The 24,764-nt window shown below is 39.3% G+C and overlaps 1 protein-coding gene across 5 annotated transcripts in view; it reads left to right on the top strand.

Annotated features, from left to right (window-relative positions):
• Window positions 1-24,764, top strand: part of Ccny (cyclin Y) — a 217,735-nt gene that overhangs the window by 80,935 nt on the left and 112,036 nt on the right. The window contains exon 3 of one of the 5 annotated variants that reach the window (XM_069990626.1): window positions 10,738-10,841. The exons of the other annotated variants lie outside the window; for them this stretch is intronic. The gene's annotated coding sequence lies outside the window, so the exon portion shown is untranslated. The remainder of the gene's footprint in view (window positions 1-10,737; window positions 10,842-24,764) is intronic. 5 annotated transcript variants of the gene reach the window in all.

The following is a 24,764-nucleotide window of genomic DNA, read 5'->3' as shown; positions in this document are numbered from 1 at the left end:
AAGGAAATGGTTGGATGTGGCTATGAAAAAATACAAGTTTTTTTTTTTTTTTTGTTGTAGTGAATGGAATCAGGTTGTTCAAGTAGATTGAGAGACTAGTTCTGATGGCTTTGGGCCTCTAGCAAGGCCCTACTAGGTCTGTGTAGTGTAGGGGCCCAAGTGCTAGGTGAGAGACATCCAAATTTTGGTAGTAGGTGTACCTATTAAAAGCCTCAGAAAGATAAGAAAAATAGATGGGAATGGGCAAATGGAGCCTGTGAGCTCAGTTGTACTGGTTCAGTGGACATCTGAATGTGGCATGGTTGTAGGTGGGTGAGAAGTTACAAAACAATCCTGTTGATGCCTCTATCTTGCTCTCCTCCATGATACCAAGAAGGTGTCAGTCAGAAGCAAGGCTCCCCGCCCCCCCCCCCCCCCCCCCCCCCCCCCCCGGCCATGTGCCTTGAACTCAGGGCCTGGGCACTGTCCCTAAGCCTCTCTATGCTCAAGTCTAGACCTCTGCTGCCACTTGAGTGACAGTGCCTCTTTTGGCTTTTTCTGTGTATGTGGTACTGAGGAATGGAACCCATGGCTTCATGCATGCTAGGCAAGCACTCTGCCTCTAAGCCACATTCCCAGTAGCCAGAAGCAAGGCTTTCCCACCTGCTGCTGCTAAGTAGGATGAAATCAGTGGTGAAAGAGGGAAAGGAAGCAACAGTGTAGTTTGAGCCTGAAGCTGGAGGGAAAGGAAGGACTTAGAGTTGATGCTGAGGTTTTAAGAGTCTGGTGTTGGACGAGTGGGAGAAGAAAGGAGTGGGAAGGTCAAAAAGTGGGAGAGGGTAAAGAAACTCATGTTTGGACAGGATTCTGTGATAGTTCTCAGTTAGTATATCCAGAATTCATTTAAACCTATTCCTGTTAGGATTGTAATTTTCCCTGGTAATTCCAGTAATACTGAAAGATCTGAATGTTCTGATCCCCAAAATGGTGTCAAAGAGATGACAGAAGGATCCAGATTTACAGCCAATTTACTTGATGAGAATGTGTGTTTATAGCAGCTCTTAGCTGTTGTTGGCATCCTTTGCTTCTGTGTGATTCCTTACCATGTTTTGACCCTTTCACTTATAATTTGCCCTCCTCCTGAACAAGTACTTGGATCTAACCTGTGTGATTATTTCTGTCTTACATTTTCAAGCCAGCATTGGTCCATATCAATATCAGTAAGAGAAAGTTACTAAGTTTTCATGCCATTTGTCCTGTATGCCATTAGCTATATCAAACATTGCTTTCTGACCACCAGACATTTTTTCTTTTTCTTTTTAGATTTTATTTTTTAATTGTCAAGATATTGTATAGAGGAGTTTCAGTTATATAAGTGAGGTAATGAGTACATTTCTTGTCACACTTGTTACCATTTCCCTCATTACTTGGGTTATTTTTGAGATGGAGTCTTTCTTTTTGCCCAGTTATCCTGGCTTTCTGCATAGCAGGAACAACAGGCTCATGTTTGCCATGCTTTTCTGTTGAGATGGGGATCTTATGAACTTTTTTGCTCACACTGCCCTGGAACCCACATTTTCCCATTCGTTCTTCTGAGCTAAGATTACAAGAGTGAGCTCTTGGCACCTAGCTTGAAATGTAGAATTTTTTTTCATTATGTGTTTTAGCTCTACTTTTAAGTAAAAGCATACCATATCCTTTGACTATCATCTCTAGGTACAAGCTCAAGATGACCATATGTACTTTGAAGCCAAACAATTAAAATGTTTAATTATCAGTACTCTTAAAAGTATTTTGCATCTTTGAACTTTGGGCATTAGGACTTTGGAAAGGAAAAATTACAAATGTGAGAGATTTCTGCCTCTGGGCTTTGTATTTTACAATCGGTACTATCTGAAATGGAATCAATACTATCTGAAATGGATCTGGTAATACTTATTGATCTGGTAGGATTTATGAGGCACAAATAAGATAGATTATCTTTCCTGGAGGAAGTTTACAGCTAGAGAAGAATAGATGCATATTTTTGTTTACCTTGTCCTCATGATGTGGACTTGGTTTTTATGTTTTACAAAGTGGTAGTTGCATATTTTCCTTGAAGCTTTAATGTTTTATTATAAAACTTGATTTATTTATTTCTTTTTTCTTTCTTTCTTTTCTTTTTTTTTTTTTTGGCTGGTTGTTGGGCCTGGACTCTGGGCCTGGGTACTGTCCCTCAGCTCTTCAGCTCAAGGCTAGCGCTCTACCACTTTTGGCTTTTTCTGTTTATGTGGTGCTGAGGAATCGAATCCAGGGCCTCATGCATGTGAAGCAAGCACTCTAGCACTGAGCCACCTTCCCAGCCCGATTCATTTCTTTTATACCTTGTTTTCCAGCTCATAATGAGGAGACATTTCAGTGTTTCTATTACAAAATTAAAAAACCTGTTAATTATAAAAATAAATTCACAGAAGAATAATCAGTTAAAAGTTTATCAGTATCAGAATTATTTGCTACTGATTATCTCTGTAAATGTAGGTATTTAACTTTGTTTTTTAAACGATTATTTCTTTTGTTTACTTCTATTAGTCCTTACATGCTTAAAAATTGCTGGTTTAATTATAATATTAGCTAAAAAATGATGATTAGAAATCTAAATAAGAACTTTCTTGATGTGGAACATTATCTGTGTCTATATAAAGTATGAGCATTGGAGGAAGCTGAGTGAAGAATATATGGAAAGTGAACTATTTTTATAATCCTGTGATTTGCAAATTTCTTCCAACTAAGTTAAAAATGATACAGAGTAACTCATGTATTATAGGACCAGAGATAGGTGATATGTATGATAAGGAGCAGGCAGGATTCTCTTCCATTCAACCATCCTTATTAATTTTCATTTACCTGTAAAGTTGGCATTGATATATCTCATAAGGTGCTGTTTTAGGGTATGTTTAGTAATGGATACTAGTTTCTTTTTTCTGTTATGTGTTGCTTTATTTGTAAATACATATACAAAATATTTGCATATACTACTAAAGTTATGTGATTGACTTTCTAAATATACATTTTATTTTAGCTCGTTATACATTTGTATTGATGAGGTTAGTAACCATTGCTTTTTGAGAACAATTTTGAAAATATAACCATGTGATTTGGGGCTTCAGTTATCCTCTGAGAGAGGTTAAATGAGATTAAAAAAAATAACAGGGCACTGGTGGCTCACACCTAGCTACTCAGGAGGTTGAGATCTGAGGATTGAAGTTCAAAGCCAGCCTGGGCAGGAAAGTCCGTGAGATTCTTAGCTCCAGTTAACCACCAGAAAGCCAGAAGTGGTGCTGTGGCTCAAGTGGTAGAGCTCTTGCCTTGAGCTGAAGAGCTGATAGATAGAGCCCAGACCTAGAGTTCAAGCCCTATGATCGACAAAAAGAAAAAAAAAGGAATTGGCTCTGAATTTATTTTTAAAGAACTACATATCTTTGTGCAGAAACTGCCTCATTGGACTAAATCCAACATGAATTTCAGCTTCGTGGGATAATAACACTTAGATGAACATTTCATGTATGTTTATTGTAAATGGTTATTAGTATGTGTAGGTAATAGTCCAAGACTTCTCAGCAGTTGCTCTACCCTGACCTAGTTACTACTTAGTGTGGGCACTAGTCAGGAATTCTGTTATCTTTTCTTGAATCCAAATCAGAAAAAGGCATATTTAATCCTTAAATTCCCTACCTGTGAACCAAATGTGTTACCAGATAGGTTGACATTGTGTTCTTGCTTTTAAAAAAGAATTCAGACAAAGTTCATCAGAAAAGACATAGTACAGAGAAAAGCACTTGGCATAGATTTGCCATGTGAAGGCAGCACTTCAGCCATCTTTGTTTTCTTCTGTGTTACAGAGATAGGCCATGGGTTAAATAGGGAGAATTGGGGTCTTTGAAAGATGGCTTTCTTTTCTTTTTTTTTAATTGTCAAGGTGATATACAGAGGGGTTACAGTTACATAAGTAAGTTGATAAGTACATTTCTTCTTGTTACCCCTTCCCTCATTTTTCTGCTATGTTCTTTCCCCTCTAGAACTTATACAGATCATTTCCAACATACTGTGTATATCGCGGTTGCATTGGTTCCCCCTTGTCCTTTATTTCACCTTTATATATATATAAAATACCAGGTTACCAAAATCAAATATAGTAACAACAGGGGATATACCAAAGGGGGGAAAACATACAAAAGAAACAAAATCACATAGTACATTAAAAACAACAGAAACCTCTTGTATCTATGTCTTGGATTTCATTTTGCTTAGCCTCATTTTATGTGGTCATATGTACATAGCTATTGAACTAATGTGCTCATCTGCTAAGATTATCCTAGATGTATATTAATTATTGCAAATAAAGGAAACCATGGGACCTTTGTTTCTTTGGGTCTGGCTTACTTTATTTAATGATTTTTTTCTAGATCTTTCAGTTTTCTTACAAATGGGTGGTGTCATTCTTTCTGATGGAAGGATAGAATTCCATTTTACACACACACACACACACACACACACACCAACACACACACCAACACACACACACACACACACACACACACACACACACACACACACACACACACACACACACACACACACACACACACACACACACACACACACACACACACACACACACACACACACACACCCTCACATTTTCTTGATCCATTCATCTACTAAGGGGCATCTGGGTTGGTTCCATATCTTAGCTATGGTAAATAATGCTGCGATAAACATAGTTGTGCTTTAGTATGGCCTTGTTTGTGGTCATTTTGGTGAATGCCCAGAAGTGGGATGGATCATGGGGGGAGCTCTATGTGTAGTCTTTTTTTGGGGGTGGCGTCCAGTCGTGGGGCCTGAACTCTGGGCCTGGGCGCTGTCCCTCAGCTCTTCAGCTCAAGGCTAGCGTTCTACCACTTGAGCCACAGCACCACTTCTGGCTTTTTTTCTTTCTGCTTATGTGGTGCTGAGGAATGGAACCCAGGACCTCAGGCATGCAAGGCAAGCGCTCTACCACTGAGCCACCTTCCCAGCCCCTATGTATAGTCTTTTGAGGAACCTCCATGCTGCTTTCCAGAGTGGTTGAACAAGTTTACACTCTCACCAACAGTGCAGTAGGGTTCCCTTTTGGCTACATCTCCTTCAGCATCTATTGTTATTAGATTTCTTGATTATAGCCATTCTAACTGGGGTGAGGTGGAATCTCAATGTTGTTTTGATTTGCATTTCTTTTATGGCTAGAGAGGTTGAGCATTTCTTCATGTGTCTATTGGCCATTCTTATTTCCTCTTTAGAGAAGTCTCTCTTTAACTCTTTGAAAGATGACTTTCTGATTGGTGGATGTCCTTTCTATTCCCTCTAAGATCATGATAGCAAAGATTTAGTTCTATCCTTTTTTCCTTTTTCCTTTTTCCTTTTCCCTCCATCCTTTCTTCCCTCCCTTCTTCCCTCCCTCCCTTTCTCTTTTGTAAACTTCTGCTCCCATTTTGTTGTCAGGAAGGTTTTGGTTTATACAGCTTATTCTGCTACTCGAGGAGTTGTAATTCTTTGACTGCATGCTTGTCTACTAACTGCTTGTCACCTCCATTAGTTCACCCCAATTTCACCCTCTTTGTACTTAATCTTTTCATTTTGTTATGGCTAGCACATACTCCTGGAGCTTTTTGTGAAGATGATAATGGCCCAGATTCACATTGCACTTGATAGCTTTCTCTTGAGCCCTTGAACTGTGGCTAAGGAAATTTTACTTTGTTTTGAAGAAAGAATTTGGATAGCCATATGTTACTAGTGGCTACTGCATTACAGCAGTATTCTTTTCAGTATTATTATTATAATACACATTGAGGGGAACCACTACCATATCTTTCAGTGGTCTTTGAATTGCCGAAGTGTGGAAGATGGGGTGTTTGTAGTGCAAATGAATCACCCATTGTTCTAATATAAAAATTCCAGTAAAAAGTGTTTTAGAGAACATTTTAATTTATTTATTTATTTTTTATTTTTTGGGTCCGGTCGTGGGGCCTGAACTCTGGGCGTGGGCGCTGTCCCTCAGCTCTTCAGCTCAAGGCTAGCACTCTACCACTTGAGCCACAGCGCCACTTCTGGCTTTTTTCTTATGTGGTGCTGAGGAATCGAACTCAGAGCCTCGAGCATGCAAGGCAAGTGCTCTACCACTGAGCCACCTTCCCAGCCCCGTAGAGAACATTTTATGAGAAATACTTTAAAATGTAGTTTAAAAAAATCAAACTTTTCCATGGTAGTAAATACTCTTCCCCCATTTGACTTTGGCTTTCTGTGTCTCGGGAACTTATGTGAGCATTCGCACTGAGCTTTGTCCTCATCCTTGTTTTATGGTGTGTGTGTGTTTGTGTGTTGGTTGTGGAGCTTGAACTCTGGGCCTGGGTGCTGTCCCTGAGCTCTTCAGCTCAAGAGCTCTACGTGTTCGTGTGTGTGTGTGTGTGTGTGTGTGTGTGTGTGTGTGTGTGTGTGTGTGTGTGTGTGTGTGTGTGTGTGTGTGTGTGTGTGTGTAGCTTTGTGTGTGTGTGTGTGTAGCTTTGTGTGTGTGTGTGTGTGTGTGTGTGTGTGTGTGTGTGTGTGTGTGTGTGTGTGTGTGTGTGTGTGTGTGTGTGTGTGTGTGTAGCTTTGAACCACAGCACCACTTCCAGTTTTCTGGTGTTTAATTGGAAATGAGAATCTCACAAACTTTCCTGGCCCAGACTTGCTTTGAACATGATCCTCAGATCTTGGCCTTCTGAGTAGCTAGGATTACTGGCGAACTTTTTAAGGTGTGAGCCATTGACACCCAGCTGTTTTATGGTTTTTAATGACTGTGTAGTATCTTATGAGTATGCCATCATTTACTACTTATCTCCTATTTTACTTTTACAGTTAGTATATTAGGTAGAATTCTGGGAAGACTGATCATTTTTGGACGACATTGTTGGTTTGTTGCTTAGGAAACTCAGTATTACACTTGCCAAGTCAAAGGGCAGGTATGTCTTTAGGGCTTTTGCTTAATGTGAAGTTCCCATCTGCCCCTTGTTACCCACCCCCTAGGTTGTTCCTGTTCATCTCTAAATTGGCCTTTGTTGAACAGAGGAAGCTCTAAGGAAATGTCTGAATCTTTTGTGTGCTTATTTATATGGTGTTCAGGGCAGTACTAAGTGGCATTGAATGTGGAGTGTTTGGTCCTGGGCTTTCTTGGATTGAGGTGGGGTGGGGTTGAATGGAGTTGAGGCTCCTTTGGCAGGTCTCATTTGCAGTCTCCTGCAATCTTTGTGGTAGTTTGTGCCATGCTGCTCTCTTGTTCAGCAGAGAAACTAGGTTCAGAGCCCTTTTCCCATCTCTTCACTGGCTGTGAATAAGTCTACAGTGTCCCTTTTTTGGTCCTACAGCTCCTCTGAACACAGTGTGTATATTTCACCAGACTGGGCTCATCTGCTGGATTTGGCTTAGCTTCCATGGCTGCACTTCTAGTTTGGCACTGAAAATAGACATTTATTTAAAATTTTGAACAAAAGGAGGCCTTTTTTCATTTTAAACTTCTGTTAGCATGTTTTTATTTTTACTATAAAGAAATAATAAACATTTCAGGGGCACATGATTAACTTGATTTAAACATTATTCATGTATGCATGTATTGAAACATTACATGTCACCAGTATAATTAATATTTATAATTCTGTATAACCAGATAAAGTAAAGGAATACTGTCTTAATTATTTGTGAGAAAGGTCTGCAGTTCAGAAGTTTCTTGAAAGTGGCGTTTGGGTTTTAAGAAGCCATTTTAAAATGATAGGAATGCAAGGTAGCTCACACCTATAATCCTAGCTTACTCAGGAGTTGACATCTCAGAATCTCAGTATGAAGCCAACCTAGGCAGGAAAGTCTATGAAACTCTTATCTCTAATTAATCACCAAAAGGCTGGAAATGAAGCTGTGACTTTAGTAGAGTGCCAGTCTTGAGTGAAAAAGTTGAGGGACTGCCTGGGCACTGAATTCAAACCCCAGTAACAGCCCTCCCCACCCGCCCCCCCCCCAAAAAAAAATAAGTAATTCAGTGGACATGTACTTAAATGGGAAGTGTAAGGCAAGGAGACAGTCTCCAAGCTTTAAGGTCAATGGTGAGATTTTTCTTTCAGTAAGTGCTCTGGACCTCTGTATAAGGATCGGTATAAAATAGCTACTTGCCAGTGAAATAAAGTTTACAATAAAAAGAGTGAGAAATCTTTACAAAAAGATGCAGGAGGCATGAATATCATCATTCTTTGGGCCTGCTAAACACTTGACATTGTTCATGGGGTTTGTGCTGTGTTGTGACTGCTGCTTAGGGAGCAGTCTCCTTTGGGAGATCCACAGGAGGGCAGGGCCTGATCTGAGCCTTAGCTTTAGAGCCTACTTTGCTTTTTGATGAGGAGAGAAGGTCTTGTAGGCTCAGAGGGCATTTTGAACAAGGCTTGCCTCTAGTATGGTTGTCATATAACTCAGCACCCAGTACAGTGTTAGAGATAGAGCTGGTGTCTGTTCAAAGCTCAGTTACTCTATCCTACATAAGCTAAATTCGAAGTGAATGTTTCCAAGAGTAATTCTGGCTGTTGTGGAGGTTGGTGTAGAGGGAGAAAAAGGAAGACTAGAGAAGTTAGCTGAAGCCATGTTGGAAGGCTGGGGAATTGGAGCTCTGGTTTTTAGGCATTGACAGAGATTTTGCAGTTGGGCAGTGGTATGATTAGATTGGAGCAACCACTTCCCCTCCAAACTGGGTATTGAATCCAGGCCGCACAAGTGCTAGGCAAATACTCTGTCACTTGGGCCATGCCAAACCCTAAAAAGTTCTAAAATTTATTTATTTATTTATTTTTGTGACAGGGTCTCTATGTAACACAGACTACCCTTGAACTCTTAATCATGCTGTCGCCCTCCCTCTTCCAAGTGTTCTGGATTACAGATGTGTATTGCCTTATCAGATCAATTGGAATACTAAGGGCATTCATTTTGGCATTCGTGGTATACATTTGCTGGAAGGGAAGGTTAAAAGCAAGACTTCAAAATTCCTGTCTGGAGATGTGAGAATAGTTTCCATATCTTACTCTTGAAGTTTCTGTGGAATGTCAGGAAGATGCAGGGGTCCAGAGAAAGCCAGTTTAGAGTCAGCTTAGAATCCTTATTCTACCAGATAACAAGCTCTTCTTTTTGTGTAAAATATAGATAAGAAAGTATCTACCTTGTGAAATTTTTGGTGGACAATATTAAATAAGATACAAAGTAAGTATTTTGTACTTGTTAAAAAGTGCTCAATGAATATTAATTGGCTATTAATAGTTTTGCTAGTTAAAGGTAATTTCTTATGAGATAGCTCAAATGTCATGGATTTTATAGGATCAATTAACAGTTTAGAACTTGGAGCAGTTTAGACATTTCTAAAGTGAAGTTCTGGCTCCTTTGCAGAATTCATGTGATGGAGTACATCATCTCTGTTCCTATGAGAGTTGCGTTGGGGTAGAAAGGCTTGTCAGGGCATATTTGTGTCAGTATATCCCTTTCCTTGGAGAGTTTTGTGGGTCTGCAGATTGAAAGTAATTTTCCTAAGCCAGAAAAATCTGATTTATTGGAAGTAAAAAGATTCCACTTAATCGAAACCATTATCAAGAGACTTATAATGTTATGCATTCTCCTAGGTAATAAGGTGCAAAAATTCATCACATAGGCATTGCTCTTTTCTTATATCCTTTAAAAAAAACTTGCAAATATAGATGCTGGTTGAGGGCTTGGCTAATATTTAGTGGGAAGGCTATTAAGAAACAAGTGAAGATGATAGGGATAATGATTTAAGAACATGAGCTAACTGGAAACTTGGAAGCAGGCATAGCTAGAATCTGTAATTAATTATGGATAAGACTGTGCCCAGAAGTCAGTTACAACAAAACCATCTTATTTAGGGAGTATTCTGTAGTGACAAAACACCTAACCTGAAATCTAGATACTGTTGACTCACTTTAGGTTTGTGTGAGCCCAGCATATTTACCAGGCTGAAGGTTCCATCCTTCTCTTTCACATTGATATATATAAGTGTTTTACTTGCAGAGATTGCTACTAAAATAAAATAACCAGATTTTTTTCTTATTGGCCACAAAAGATGAAACTTTCAGTTGAACTGGTAGGCTTTAAAATTTTTCTTATATAGATCCATTTTATGCTTTTTTGAGTGTGTTGAATGAATGTGATATGGTAAGATTTTATACTCTTAAGATGTTATGGGTGTCTCTATTAGTGAAAAGTTAGCGAATAGTTCCATCCTGTCTGTGGTCAAACAGTGTGCATCCCACAGCCCTATCTAGAGTTTTCAGAGTGCTGTCCAGAGGTATGTAATTTGCCAGCTCCCTAGCAGCAGGCTGGGCCTAATTCAATTCCTGTCTACTCCACTGCAGAGCCTTGAAGGTCGGGCCTACTTGTGTCTGAGGTAGTGTGGCATTGAGAGTACCTTTCTATTCTGGGATTAAAGTGGGTTTTTGATGTAAAGAGTTGTAAAAGCATAGAGTGTAGATCCTCGGAGGGCCTCAGGTCATCTTCCTTGGCTTTCCTTAACCAAGTCTCAGAGTTATTTCTGGTCAGGAATTGGCAGTGAGGGTTAATTAGCAGGACTGAGTAAACAGTGCTCCTTGCTGGTGTACTTCTACTAAATGATGAGATGTTATCACCATTGATCTCCAGATACCAGTTTTTCCATTTTTCTGTGTACAGGAAGGAGCAGCAGTAACTTGAGGAACTTCTGCAGATATGCCATCATGGAAATCTACCTAACTTGCTGTGAAGTAGTCCAGTGCCAACATACAAAAAGCAGTAAGGTTAGCTAACAGTGTATGAGGTACTGTTTACTGTCAGTACTGATTGTCATACATGTGGATGTCAGTGGAAAAGTAGGACTGAGCAGGAGCAATGAATGTATTTTATCTCATGTGAGATGTAACAGAACTGCTAAGAGAAGGAGAGGTATTTGGTTCTAGGGATAGATTTGTTATCACATTTACAGAAGATGATATTCCTTGGGATGTTGGTGTTATGTAGGAATAAGGACACCAACTGGAAAGGAACTTAGCAAGGCAAAGTTTACTTCTGCAGAAGAGTGTGCATTAAGCAGAAATCTGGCTGGCAAGCAAACACACAGAGCAGATAGGCTGCTCCCTTTCTATCCCTAACATAGCAGGCCCTGCCCCTCTGCTCTGGTTGGCTGAGCTCAGGTTCACAGTCTGTAAAAGGGTATGGTTTAATTAACATGATATAACTAAAATTCAGTAAGTTTTTTACAAGATGTGTTAATTAAAAATGTAGCTGGAAAAGGATGTAGCTGAAATGTAATTAGCAAAGGCCAAGCTACCTAGCCAAAGCAGAAACTTTTCAGAAAAACAGTTTTTACAAGATTGACAGAAAGGAAGCAATCTACTTTGATAGAATAGACTTTTTTCCCCACAGTTCTTCCCTCTTTTTTTTTTTCTGTTCTTAAAATTCTATTTAATTCTCTCCCTGAGCTATATTTAACAATTAGTATGATATGGAAATTTGATTAGGACAGTCTCTATGAATGTGAATTAGTCCTGTATGAATTAGCCCCACAATACCCCATTAAAGCCATTATGCTAATTACATTAATAAGGGACATTAGAATTGAGGTCAGCACTCCCTTCCGTTTTCCAAACTATTGCTCTAGCCAGCTAGTAAGGAAGTCATTTATTCCTTAATGTTTAGTTGACGGTCCAATCTGGTGGCTGGTTTTTTTGATCCTGTGGCTTGAACTCAGGGCCTGGGTGCTGACCTTGAGCTTTTTTTTGTACTCAAAGTTAGCTCTCTACCACTTGAGCCACAGCTCTACTTCTGACCTTTTTTTGGTGTTTTTAATTGGCCTGGCTTAGAACTGCAATTCTCAGATGTCATCCTCCTTAATAGCTAAGATTACAGGTGTGAGCCATTGGTACCTGGTTGGGGCTGTATTTTGGGGATGAAGCTACAACATTTGCCCCTAAATCAGAACACATGAATCTACTAATGTAGGGAATCTTGTATGTAAAAATACACGCAGACTTTAGATAGTTCATGTGAAGGGATCTCTAACATTTACGTCATTGGTTTATTCTAGCACACTAACTTGGGGAACTGAACATGGATTGTTTCTGATGTCAGCACATGTTCTCTTTTTACAATAAATTTGTGAACAGCAAAAGACACTAATTTGATACACCTGGCATCTGGGCCTTCATAGTCACCATAGGTTTTCTCCTATGTCCAATTATTTATTTACTTATTTATTTAGGTGGTATTGGGATTTGCACTCAGGGCCTTGTGGTAACCAGTCAGGTGCTTTTACACCTGAGCCACATCCCTAGTCCTATTGTTGTATGGTAGATCCAGTTGTGAGAACAGAGAAGCACCATTTAAAAGGCCAAATTTTTGGAGTCTTTCTTTATTGGAGTGCTAGTGAGCAGCAGGGGATTTCAGTCACGAAGCTTACGCTCTGATTACAACTAACACACAACTTATGTGGCCAAAACCCACACAAGGTGCATGGAATTAAAGTAGAAAGCAAATCATATGTGGACACAAAATAAATAAAAAACCAGTGAATGCTTAAATCTAACAAAGATGTTAAATATAAACCAAAACAAATCAAATGTGGATACAGTCAAGGGAAATCAAGAACCAAGCATCTAAGGAGAATAAGACTTTTCTGGAACTTACCAACTAAAGGATGTCCTGTATTATTAAAGCCTTTTGCTTAGACCCAGTCTCCTTCACTATGTCCATTTAAAAAAAAAAAAAACATTTGTTCCTTTATTTTATTAACTGTTCTTACTGTGATATTGAGCTCACTGTTTGGACTTTCTTCCTATAATTCTCTTTTTGTTGTTGTTATGCCCTTGTCTAGTTTTGGAATGAGTGTAATACTAGCTTCATAGAATGAGTATAGTAACATTCTATCCCTTTCTAGTTCATGTAAAAATTTGAGGAGTATTGGTTTTCTTTAAAAGTCTTACAGAATTTTGTTGGTGCATCTGTTTAGTCCAGAGATGTTTTGTGAGAACTTTTCTTTGTTTTGCTGTTTGGGTCTTTTATTTCATCTTGGCCTACTTTTGGTTGTGTCTAGAAATTAGTCCATATCTTCTAGATTTTCCAGCTTGTTTGATTGATTCTCTGGTTTTCATTGGTATTTGTTGTGATACCCTCTTAATTTTGCTAGTTTGGGCTTTTTGCCTCCTCGTTTTGGTCAGATTAGCTAGGGGTTATCTTTTTTAAGGGACCAACTTAAAAACTATTAGCATATATTAGTTGTACAAGGAGCGTTTAAACTGTTGTGAGATTTCTACATGAGTAAACACTGAATCCCTATAACCTCATATCCTGTACTAGTGTACCCCATCCCAATTCTCCTTCTTAAAACAGGTTCATCAGTTTTTTTTTTTTGTTGGTTGTGGGCCTGAATTCTGGGCCTGGGCACTGTCCCTCAGCTCTTCAGCTCAAGGTTAGCCCTCTACCACTTGAGCCACAGCGCCACTTCTGGCTTTGTCTACTTATGTGGTGCTGAAGAATCAAACCCAGAGCCTCATGCATGCAAGGCAAGCACTCTACCACTGAGCCACCTTCCCAGCCCCATCAGGTTTTATTCCATATTTAGACAGACATAAACTACTTTAACTATATTCATCCTCATTCACTCTCATTGTTAGGCCTTTCCCTTCCCACAGGTGCCCAACTTGTTACTTTTTTAAAAAAAGTATATATGTCAAGGGGATTTCACTTGTATTTTAGAGTATACATAATTATATTTTGTTCAAAATAATCTTGTTTTCTCCTGTCTTTTCCCACTTTTCCATTGATGAATAGCTTTCTTTGAAGTTCAGAGAACTTTTTTTTTTTTTTTTTAAATTTAAGTTGGGCTGCGGTAATCCTAGCTACTCAGGAGACACATCTGAGGATTGCTGTTCAAAGCCAGCCCAGGCAGGAATGTCAGTGAGACTCTTATCTCCAATAAATCACTCAGAAAACTGGAAGTGATGCTGTGGCTCAAGTGGTAGAGTGCTTGCCTTGAGCTGAATGGCTGAGGGACAGTGCCCAGGCCCAGAGTTCAAGCTCCATGCCCGACCAAAAAAAAAATTATTATAGAGGTGATATATAGAGGAGTTAATTTACATGAGTCAGGTAATAAGTACATTTCCTTTTGTACAGTGTCATCTACTCCCTCATTGTTCCCCATTCCTTCCCTCCCTCCCATTTCCACCCATGACTTCTATAGTTCACTTTCATCAATGTCCAGTGCACTCCACTGCTGTACTTTCTCACCCTTTTTCCTTGAATTTTGTACCCTCCTCCTCCAACTCCCAAGATATGCATGTGACTACATGGTATATAAGATAAAGAATACAGAATCATCAGAAAAAGAAAAAAAAGTCTTTTGTTTCCATATCATAGGAGTTCCGTGTGTGTATTATTTTATATAAATATGAAGAGGTGCTTAGGCATTGCACTTTTGTGTTTCTCTCCTAAGACTATCCTTTTTTGGCCTTACTGTATGTATCTAGGATCCTGTGTAATATTTTAGGTCTAACTTCCGCATATCATAGAGATTCGCACCGTTTGTCTCTCTGATCTTGGCTTACCTCACTTAACATGATTTGCTTCTAGTTCAATCCATTTCTCTGCAAATGATATTATTCTTTCTAATGGATGTACAAAATTCCATTGTATATAGGTACCACGTTTTTTGGAGCCATTAATATATTGTGGGGCATCTGGCTGTTTCTATACTTGGCTCCTGGCTATACCTTTATTTTTTGGTATTGGTGCTTATAGCTGTGAATTTTTCTTCTAGGATTGCGTTGGCAGTATCTCACAGATTCTGGTAGGTTGTACTTTCATTTCCATTATAATTTTAGGAACCTTTTGATTTTTCGCCTGTATTTCTTCAGTGTCCCATTGGTTGGTCATTCAGCAATCTGTAGTTCAGTTTCCATGTGTTTAAATGTTTTCTGTAGTTCTTTTCTGATAGAGTACTGGACATGATTTAATTTTTCCTTTTTTTTTTTTTTTGGTTGTGGTGCTTGAACTCAGAGCCTCAGCACTGACCCTGAGCTCTTTTGCTCAGGGCTACTGCTTGTACCACTAGGAGCCATAACTCCACTTTGGGTTTTCTGTTGTGGTTAATTGGAGAAGAGTTTTCTTGGACTTTCCTGTCCAGGCTGGCTTTGAACTGTGATCCTGAGATCTTAGCCTTCTGAGTAGCTAGGATTATAGGTGTAAGCCACCAGTGCCTGGCTTTTTTTTTTCTTCTTCTTCATTTTGTTTTGTGTTTTGTTTGGATGATCTGTATTACTGTGCTGGGCTCTTTTTCAGGTCCATTAGCTTGGAAAATCTTTCATCCTTTTGCCCCAAGACTGTATTTGTAGTTTTGAGTGAAATATTTTTATTGTAGGAAACAAATGGTTGGGCTTTTGTTTTTAATCTACCTTGTGATTCATCTGAGTCTTTTGATGGGAGAGTGTAGACCATTAACAGTTTATTGTTAAAATTGAGAGGTATGTTTTATTTCTTGCTATTTTTTTTTTATAGTGCTGCTTTCCTATGCCTTCTTTGCTAATTTCATCTAGTAGGTTTTATTATTTCCTTTATGTTTCCTGTTTTCATTTGTGTTTTTCTTCTGGGTATGGATTCCTTTAAGTATTTTCCACAGTGCTAATTATCATGAGTTCCTTTAGTTTTTTTTTTTTTTTTTTTCTTTTCCTGTCCTGGGGCTTGAACTCTGAGCCTGGGTGCTGTCCCTGAGCTTCTTTGGCTCAGAGATAATGCTCTACCACTTGAGCCATCGTGCCACTTCCAACTTTTTCTGAGTAGTTTATTGGAGATAAGAGTCTCAAGGACTTTCTTGCTTGGGCTGGCTTTGATCCTCAGATCTTAGCCTCCTGAGTAGGTAGGATTATAGGCGTGAGGCACCAGTGCCTGTTTCTGATATTTATTTTTAAAATTATTTTTATTACTAAGGTGTTATACTAGAGGGGTTTATTGTTTCATGAGTAAGGTACTGAGTACAATTCCTTTTTTGGACATTGTCATCCCTTCCTTGGCTTTCCCCCAGTTACCTCCTCCCATCTATGTCCACAAGTCACATAGTTCATTTTCCATGTAGTGTATACTGAAGAGCATGATTGTATTTGTTCACCCTCCCTCCTTCCCTCCTCCTGTGTGTATCCTTCCCCCCCCCAATGTCCAAAACCAAACCAAACATCACTATCACCACCACCACCACCAATAATGCTTTTGAACTTCTCCATTATATCAGCAGAACTTTAAATTGAGTTTTTGAGTTGAGTATTTTTTTCCAATTTCTAGAATTTAGATTGAATTCTTTCCAAGATTTTTGTGTCAGTAGTATAAGATCTGCTATTGCACTGAAGACACTTGATCCTGTCATCTGTTAACTCAGGGAGAAGAAGCTTAGAGTTTTTGGGTATCAGCTGTACTTTTGGTGTTCTCCTGTCTTGTTGCTTCTCCCCATATTACTGTTGGGATTTCCTGTATGGTGCTGAAACCAGAAGGTCTGCTCACCTATACTTCATTATGTTTTGTCTCCCTGGAATTCTGTGATAGTTTCTGTAAGCGTAATCTGTAGATTGCAAGACTCTCTTTCAGTGTTTTTGTGAACCAACTTCAGGACAGCATCTGATAGGATGGTGTTGTTGGCCAGGCAGCAGTAGTAGAGGGGCTGCCACACAATTCATGGATCCTTGTTTGCTTGAGCTTGTGCTACCAGCAAACTTGGGCTATCACTGGAATTTAAGTCACTATGTCATTTGCGTTAATTTCCTTAGCCACTCTTCTTGCTAAGAAACAGTTTTATAATTTTTTTCCTTTCTATGCTGCTGAATAGCTGGGAGGTACTTCTCTCTTCTAAATAGCTATCTTCTTGGTGCTTTGTTTTATTTTAGTAAGCTTCTGCTTTACATAGAGGTTAAATATTGCATAGTTGGCACCGTCTGTGTGGGTGCTGCTATTATATACAGTAGTAATTGGAAAAGTTGTTAGTAATGATTTGTGATCTTGAGTTCAATTTGTGTATAATTTGCATCTCCAGTTCCTGTGATACTGTTGTGGTAAACAGTTGATTCAGGTCCACAACCTTAGTTCAGCAGTTATATCATTTTGTGACATAGTTGCAGAGTGATAATTTTGTATAATAAATTTAAAATGGTGACACACTTTGATATGTAATACTGTTGTTTGGTACTTGAAATTTTGTTTTTACATGTAGTACTTTGTTGACAGTTTCCCACAGATTTTGTACCAATATATACTCCCAGCAGTAGATTTGAGAATTCCATTTGCTCTACATATGTAGTCAAAAGCATTTTGGAATGGATGGTTGATGTTTTAAGTTGGGTTGTCAGCCAGTTACTATGGAAACCCTGGCATGAATTCCCAGACTATTGTTTTTCATTTTAGTAGTAGACATATTGTGGCATTGATCCTATTTACTTCACTTTTTACTTTGTTTCTTTTGGGAGGAGGAGGAGGTCAGAAGGAGTTCAAAGATTTTTGACTTAACAGGAATCAGTTGTTTTCTGAAGAGCATGCAGAATCATACTCTAGAGTACAGGTGTAGTGGTTGACACTGCTTCTCCCCAGGTGGCAGTTGTGTTTCATTTGTGTTGTGTGGCACATTTCCTACTTTATTGGTGGAATTTTATGTACCATTTCTTGGCTTCTAACTGCTCTTGTGACAGGTGACTTCTCAGGTTTAGCAAGGTGGCTGTCAGAGAATTCTGAGGGGCAGAGGTTGAGTACAGAAGTCTCTGCTCACCTGGAAGAGGAAGTTGCAGGTAAGTTTTTGTTTTCACTATTTATGATGAGGAGGTTGATGATGATGATGTTCATCATTTATCTAGTTAAATCACCATAGATTGGGAGCTGATACCGAAGCCCTGGAATCTGTCAGCTGACCTTAGAACACTTTTCCTTCCAGCTCCGTTATTCCACATGAAAAGGTTACCTGCCAGTTTCTTCCTTGAGTAAATGTAGCAAAAACTAGTTTTGCCATGAGAGAACCAATTTTAATTTCTGGAATTCATTTGGAAGGAGAGGGAGGAAATGGCTAATTTTAATCAAAGGCATCTTTCTCCATCTGAAATATTGGTCTTTTGAAATTAGCAGGAATGATAGATATAGTGTGATATAATGGTTGTGGGGAATTTGTGAAGAGAGAAGGAACATAAAACCCTCTTGCTTTACAGGACAAGAGACAGTGTTAAAGATAGAGTAATTAGAAACTTACAAGTTGAAACCAGATTGTTTATGACTACACTTATATTCTTTCTTTCCATCAGGCTCCTTCCTAACTCTTACTCTTTTTTTTTTTTTTTTTTTTTTGGGTTCTGAAGCAGAACAAATACTTAATTTTTTTAAACCTTGAAACAGACCCAGACATGCATAGAAATAAATTCATTTGCTTTCTTTATTAAGTGTATTTCTAGGCACAGAAATGAGTTTTAGTAAAAAGGCTATTTCTTCTTCCAAGGACTGCTAGGCTGTGTATTGCATCCAAGAATTTTCAAACCTATGAGTGGGTGAGTTAGGCATGCTTTAGGCCCTGGGTTGCCAGTTGCTAATTTCACCTGACTGTTGTCTGGGGCAGTGCCCTCCTCTTCTGTTTGATGTCATGAGCTGTCTGTGTTGCACTCAGAACAGCATGAGGGGGCTTGAAAGCCTGCACTACCTGTGTAGGTCTTCTGCAGAAGGCTGGTCCACTCATCCAGGTGTTAGTACTGGCTGTGAGTAAACACCATGCTGCTACCATAGCTGCTGTCTGGATTTCTGAGGGTAGGCAGCTGCACAAGGGTGTGGTCTCAGATGCCAAGAAGTCTGAGTCAGTGTGCAAGTACTATAGGCAGCTGAGAACGGCAGCTGTGGGCAAAATGAAAGCTTAGTGATGAGGTTGAAGGACAGAAAATGTAGTTCTAAAATTTAAAATACAAAAACACTCTTAATTTCAACAGATATTCAGATAATTTGTAGATAAGACGGTATAGGAAACAGGTTAAATAACACATTAAAATAAAGTGAAAATCATATATTGGTAGAAGTGCCCTGCTTGTGTGTGAAAAAGTATTATTAAGTATCACATGGTACAAAAAAAGCAAATGAAGAAAAATCATCTGCCTGTCCTGTTTCCTCCTAAGAGAGGGAAACTAAAGGTAGACTCATGAGAAGCACTAACTTCTCCCTCCCCTTCCCCTTCCCCTCCCTCCGTTCCCCATCCCTCCCCTCTTTTCTTTCATGTGTATATGCCAGTACTGGGGCTTGCACTAAGGGCTTGAGTTTTCATTAAGGTTAGTGCTCTACCACTTGAACTACAGCTCCACTTTCAGCTTTTTGATAAATTGGAGATAAGACTATATACGTGAGCCACTAGCACTGGGCTGAGAAGCACTAACTTATGTCAGTTACCCAGAATAAGTGTGCCTTACACAGATGAGAAGCATAGAGTAAACAGTATAAATAGAGTTTTATATCATAAGAGGGACCAAGAAAGAAATGTGCTGAGTAAGTGGAAGAGGATGTAAATGATTGCTACCCATCCCTGTTCCTAGTCTTGCTCTGTTTCACACTAGCCTGCACTGAGATAGAAAAACCAGAGAAACTCCTTTCTTGTACAGTCCATTTGGTGCCACAGGCTAAGGGAACTAGTACATGTGAACACGGAAACATTGCACACAAACTCTGAGAACACAGTGGGAAAGACCACAAGTTGAGGTAAATCATACCCTCATTTTCCTAAAGAGAGGACAGAAAGCTGCTATGTCCTGTAAGCTTGCCAGTGTGACTTTGCTTTCAGATAGAATGCTAAAGAGGCAAGTTAAACATTATGGATGTTTAGGAAGCAGAAGTACTTACAAAACACAGGTATCGTTTCAGGCATACATACTCAGTTTTGAAGAGACTTCCAGATAAGACTGCAGAGTATTTTGGAACTCTGCTATTTTACCTGGACCTGCTTCAGAATCACTGGGGGTTTGTTTCTGAGCCAAAGGTAAGGAGCTGACAGGAGTTCACATTTCTAATGTGAATTTAAAAAAAAATTGTTACTATAAGGTGGTGTATAGAAGGGTTACAGGTAAAGAGTACATTTCTTTTTGGACAATGTCACCCCTTCCCTTGCTCTCTCCCAGTTTTCTAATGTGTTCTTGTGATGTAAGTGTTGCTGGTCTGGAGAACTGCCACTAGAGTGGCTAATGTTGCTGGACTTAGGAAAGACATACATTGTGGAAAAAATTACATAGTTGGTTAGAAAATATTGATGGTGATGGGCATCTGATTGATGAAGTACAATACGTGTGTGTGTGTGTGTGTGTGTGTGTGTGTGTGTGTGTGTGTGTGTGTGTGTGTGTGTGTGTGTGTGTGTGTGTGTGTGTGTGTGTGTGTGTGTGTGTGTGTGTGTGTGTGTTTAAGATGCCTGTCCTGGGACTTCAATTAAGGGCCTGGACATTATCCCTGAGCTTTTTTGCTCATGGCTAGTATGCTACTGCTTGAACCACAGCTCTGCTTCCAGTTTTTTTTTATTGGGGGGGGGGGTGTAGTTTAGTGGAGATAAGAGTTTCATAGACTGGCCTGGCTTTGAACCATGATCCTCAGATCTCAGCTTTTTTTTTTTTTTTTAAGTAGCTAGGATTATAGGCGTGAGACACCAGCTCCCAGCTCTGAAAACCAATGTCTTGTCACCATTTTATCTTGTTCAGATATGCTTAATGTTTTGTCTGAATAATTTTACTTTGACTAGCATCTGTTAAGTGATTTCATCAAGGACTAAGATAAGTATGTTTCTTAAATCTGAAGCATAGCAAACTTTGGAGGAATTGCTATAATTTGAATAAGGGTTAAAGGGATCTTGGCATATTGGAAATATTTAGTAGTGATACCTGCGAAATGTCTTCAGTCAGTTATATGCAGAACAAGAGCTTGACAGTAGTTTTATGGGAGAAGATTTTAGGATTTTGTTGACCACTATATTGTTTGAAGCATGATTATGATAGACTTAAGTGACAACCCATTTCCCCCTCTACCCTAGCTTGGGAAAGAAGAGACAAGTTTTGTATACTCCTATAGGACTTCTGCCCTGGTTAAGCCATAGCTGAAGTATTTTTGCAGTTTTAGCACCACATTTTAAGATTTTTGACAAAACAAAAGTGACAAAACTAAGTATATTAAGCAAGATGTTTAAAAGGATACTGACAGATTGGCCTAAAATAGTTGAAAGAACCTAGCATGCCTAGTCCTGAGACTATTTAAGAGATCACATGATGTTTTTCCACAAATATTAGGAAGATCAGATATGTTTTATGAAATTTTTTTTGTAGCTAAAGGAAGGTCTAAAGCCAGTGCTGAGACTAATCTCCAATTAAGCACCAGAAAACTGGAAGTGGAGGTGTGGCTTAAAGTGGTAGAATGCCACCCTTGAGCAAAAGAGTTAAAAGACAGTGCCCAGACCCCATTATCACCACCACCACCACCACTAACAACAACAACAAAAAAAGTCTAAGGCTGGCAGTGGAATGCAAATATTTGAATATTAAGAGACATTTTATAATGATACAATGATGATTCATTAAAAACTTGGGAATGTGACATATTTTTTTAAACTGGGACTTGGTGATCGGAGTAGTCTGGGAAGTCTGGGATGGTTTTATATGGAAGCAGCACAATACCTTACCCAGTTGTAGTAACTAACCTTTATTTCTTATTCATGATACCCGATAACAGCAGGTGGGCTGTTGTTCATACATTTAGCTCCTGGCGTTTTAATTCATGACCCAGAGAGGGAGTAATTCTTGTTGGGTCCAAGATATCCTATTATTGTAATGAAGGGCATGAGTAATGAAGGGCTGGCCAAATATGCAAGCCCTGAGGGATTGGGAGGACATCATGTTTCCTCCATTCTATTGGTCAAATGTGTCATGTGGTTAAAAGCAGGTAGGTAGAGAAGTGAATACTTACTAATGTGAGGCATGGCCTGTGACAGGGTAGTAGTTAGAACCCTGTTGTAGGGAACGTGGATATTTGGGAACAGTTATCCAACTTATGATAGACAGTGATTCACTTAACATTTATTGTCTACAGAAATCAAATTTTCCTAAAGCATGGAAGATTCAGAGATCAATAAGATAGTCCCTTGAAGAGCTCAGTCCAGAAGGGAAGAAGTTATGATTAAATAGTTGATATGTAATTTGATAAATATTTCCAAGTACAGAGGCAGGAGAGATGTGAAGGATGTAGTTTTTGGTTTTCAGGGGAAGATGTTCAGCAGGGAAGGGGTGGTTGTCTGTCAAATGTCACCTTGGTTTAGGTAAGTTAAGGGCTTAGCTTGTGACTGTGACCATTAGAACATTAGGAGTTTCATAAGGAGAGAACCCTCAAGTTGTCCTGGACTGTGAAGTGGGGTAGAGACTGAAAGGACCTATTTGTCAGGGCTGGACTGAGAAGTGACGGAATATAGAGATCAGTAGTTAATGGTATTTAGAAGGCATCTGACTTTATAAAAGAGAGAGAAGCAGAGCTGGGGTTGAACTTGACTTTGTTAGCTCTCTTCTGCTGTTAAGCTTCTCAGATGGTGGAATTATAGATACTCTTTTATCCCAATCATTTCTGGTGTTTAAACACATTGATTCTTTGTTTCTTTTATTGTTGTGTAACAAATTACCATATATTTCTTACTTTAAAACAACAAACACATTATATCACAGTTTTGGTGGTGCATGGGTAGAGTTGTCGTAGTTGGGTCCTTGCTTGCCACACAACACAGTCTCTCCAAAGTCTGCAAACAAGATGCCAGCTGTCGTTGCAGTCTTCATTTGAATACTTGCCAGGAGAAGAAATGTCAGCTATGCTATTTTCTATTGATTAGAATCTAGTTCCAGGTCCCATCCACAATCCAGAGACAGGATTACCTTAAAAGCACGAATAGCAGAAGGTAGAATCTTGAGTGGCAGCCTACTTGAGAATAGAATTTTGCAACTTTTGCCTCATACCTTTTACTTCATGGTAGAAGGGAGTGATTTAGTTCAACAGCAGTAGAGATTTTAACAGTGAAATCAACATATGTACTAAACTTTTAAGTGATATCTTCAGGATATTCATATGTGAAAGGGGACTAGAGATAAAATAATAGTCTGATTGTAAATGAGGTGCTTGGCAAACACAGCTGATTTTTGAGTAGTTTAAGCAATAGAGCCAAAACCTAATCACAACCATACCTTGAGACTGACAGTTCTGTGAAGGATATAAAGATTCTGTCTGGTATAGAAAAAAAAAAGATGAGATAAACAACTCAAATATTACTAAGAATTCAGATCTGGTGACTTCTGTTTTTCCCAGTGATACCTGGGTAGGTGCCTAGGGAGTTTGGATGCCCAGAGGAATCAGGCTCTTGTCTCTGTACAGATAATATGTTGGAGCTCCTTGTCTAATCTTTAAAATGTGGGAGGGAGTTTAGTCACCCTGTGGGCCAGTCAAGTGGCAATGCCACCTTTAACTATGTCACTCCACAAATAGTTGCTTTTTCAGTATTGAGATTTTAATTCAGGGTCTTGGGCTTTCTAGGAAGGCACTCTTATCACTTGAGCCACAGCATTATCCTTTTTTGCCTTAGTTTCAGATAAGGTCTCATATTTTTGCCAGAGGCCAGCCTATAACTGATTCCTCTACTGTACTCTTGTATACATGGAATGACAAATGCGTGTCACCACACTTTGTTTTGTTTAGACATGATAGTTTTTTTTTTGTTGTTGTTGTTGGTCGTGGGGCTTGAGCTCTGGGCTTGGGTGCTGTCCCTGTGCTCTTCAGCTCAAGGCGAGTGCTCTACTGCTTGAGCCACAATGCCACTTCTGCTTTTCTGGTAGTTTATTGGAGATAAGAGTCTCATAGACATTACTACCTGGGCTGGCTTTGAACCGTGATCCTCAGATCTCAGCCTCCTTAGTAGCTAGAATTACAGGTGTGAGCTACTGGCGCCTGGCCTTAGACCTAACTTTTTGTGCTGATTTATTATTCTTTTTTTGCCCATCCTGGGGCTTGAACTCAGGGCCTGGGTGCTATCCCTGAGCCTCTTTGTGCTCAAGGCTTGTACTCTACCATTTGAGCCATAGCTCCACTTCCAGCTTTTTCTGAGTGTTGTATTAGAGATAATAGTCTCATGGACTTTTCTGACCAAGCTGGTTTTGCACCTTGATTCTCAGATCTCAGCCTCCTGAGTAGCTAGGATTACAGGTATGAGCCACTGATGCCTGGCTTTTTGATGGTTTTAAACTGTAATCATTTTGATCTTCACCTCCTGAAGTTGGAATTGCAGGTGTGCACCACCACACCTGGCCCCCAGAATACCTCTTTTCATGATGTGTGTTGGTAAATTGAATGTCAGGAAGAAATTACTGCTTTTTTCCCTATGATCCTTTAGAGAAAAACTTAAAACAATCGTTTTGATAGCCATTTTTTAAAAGGAAGAAAAAAAAGTTGGCATTTTTATCAGGTGAATTCACACTAGTGAATTCTTTTTGTTGTTGTTTTGTTTTGTTTTGTTCGTCATGGGACTTGAACTCTGGGCCTGAGCACTGCCCCTCAGTTCTCCAGCTTAAGGCTAGTGCACTACCATTACAGTGCCACTTCCAGTTTTCTGGTGGCTTATTGGAGATAAGAGTTTTATGGCCTTTCCTGCCCGGGCTGGCTTTGGACTGCAATCCTCA

The sequence above is a fragment of the Dipodomys merriami genome, unplaced genomic scaffold (genome assembly GCF_024711535.1).
Source record: "Dipodomys merriami isolate MVZ:Mamm:240054 unplaced genomic scaffold, mDipMer1.0.p SCAF_4, whole genome shotgun sequence".
NCBI lineage: Eukaryota > Metazoa > Chordata > Mammalia > Rodentia > Heteromyidae > Dipodomys > Dipodomys merriami.
The sequence above is the reverse complement of the archived record's forward strand: the minus strand, read 5'-3'. Positions and strand labels throughout refer to the sequence as shown.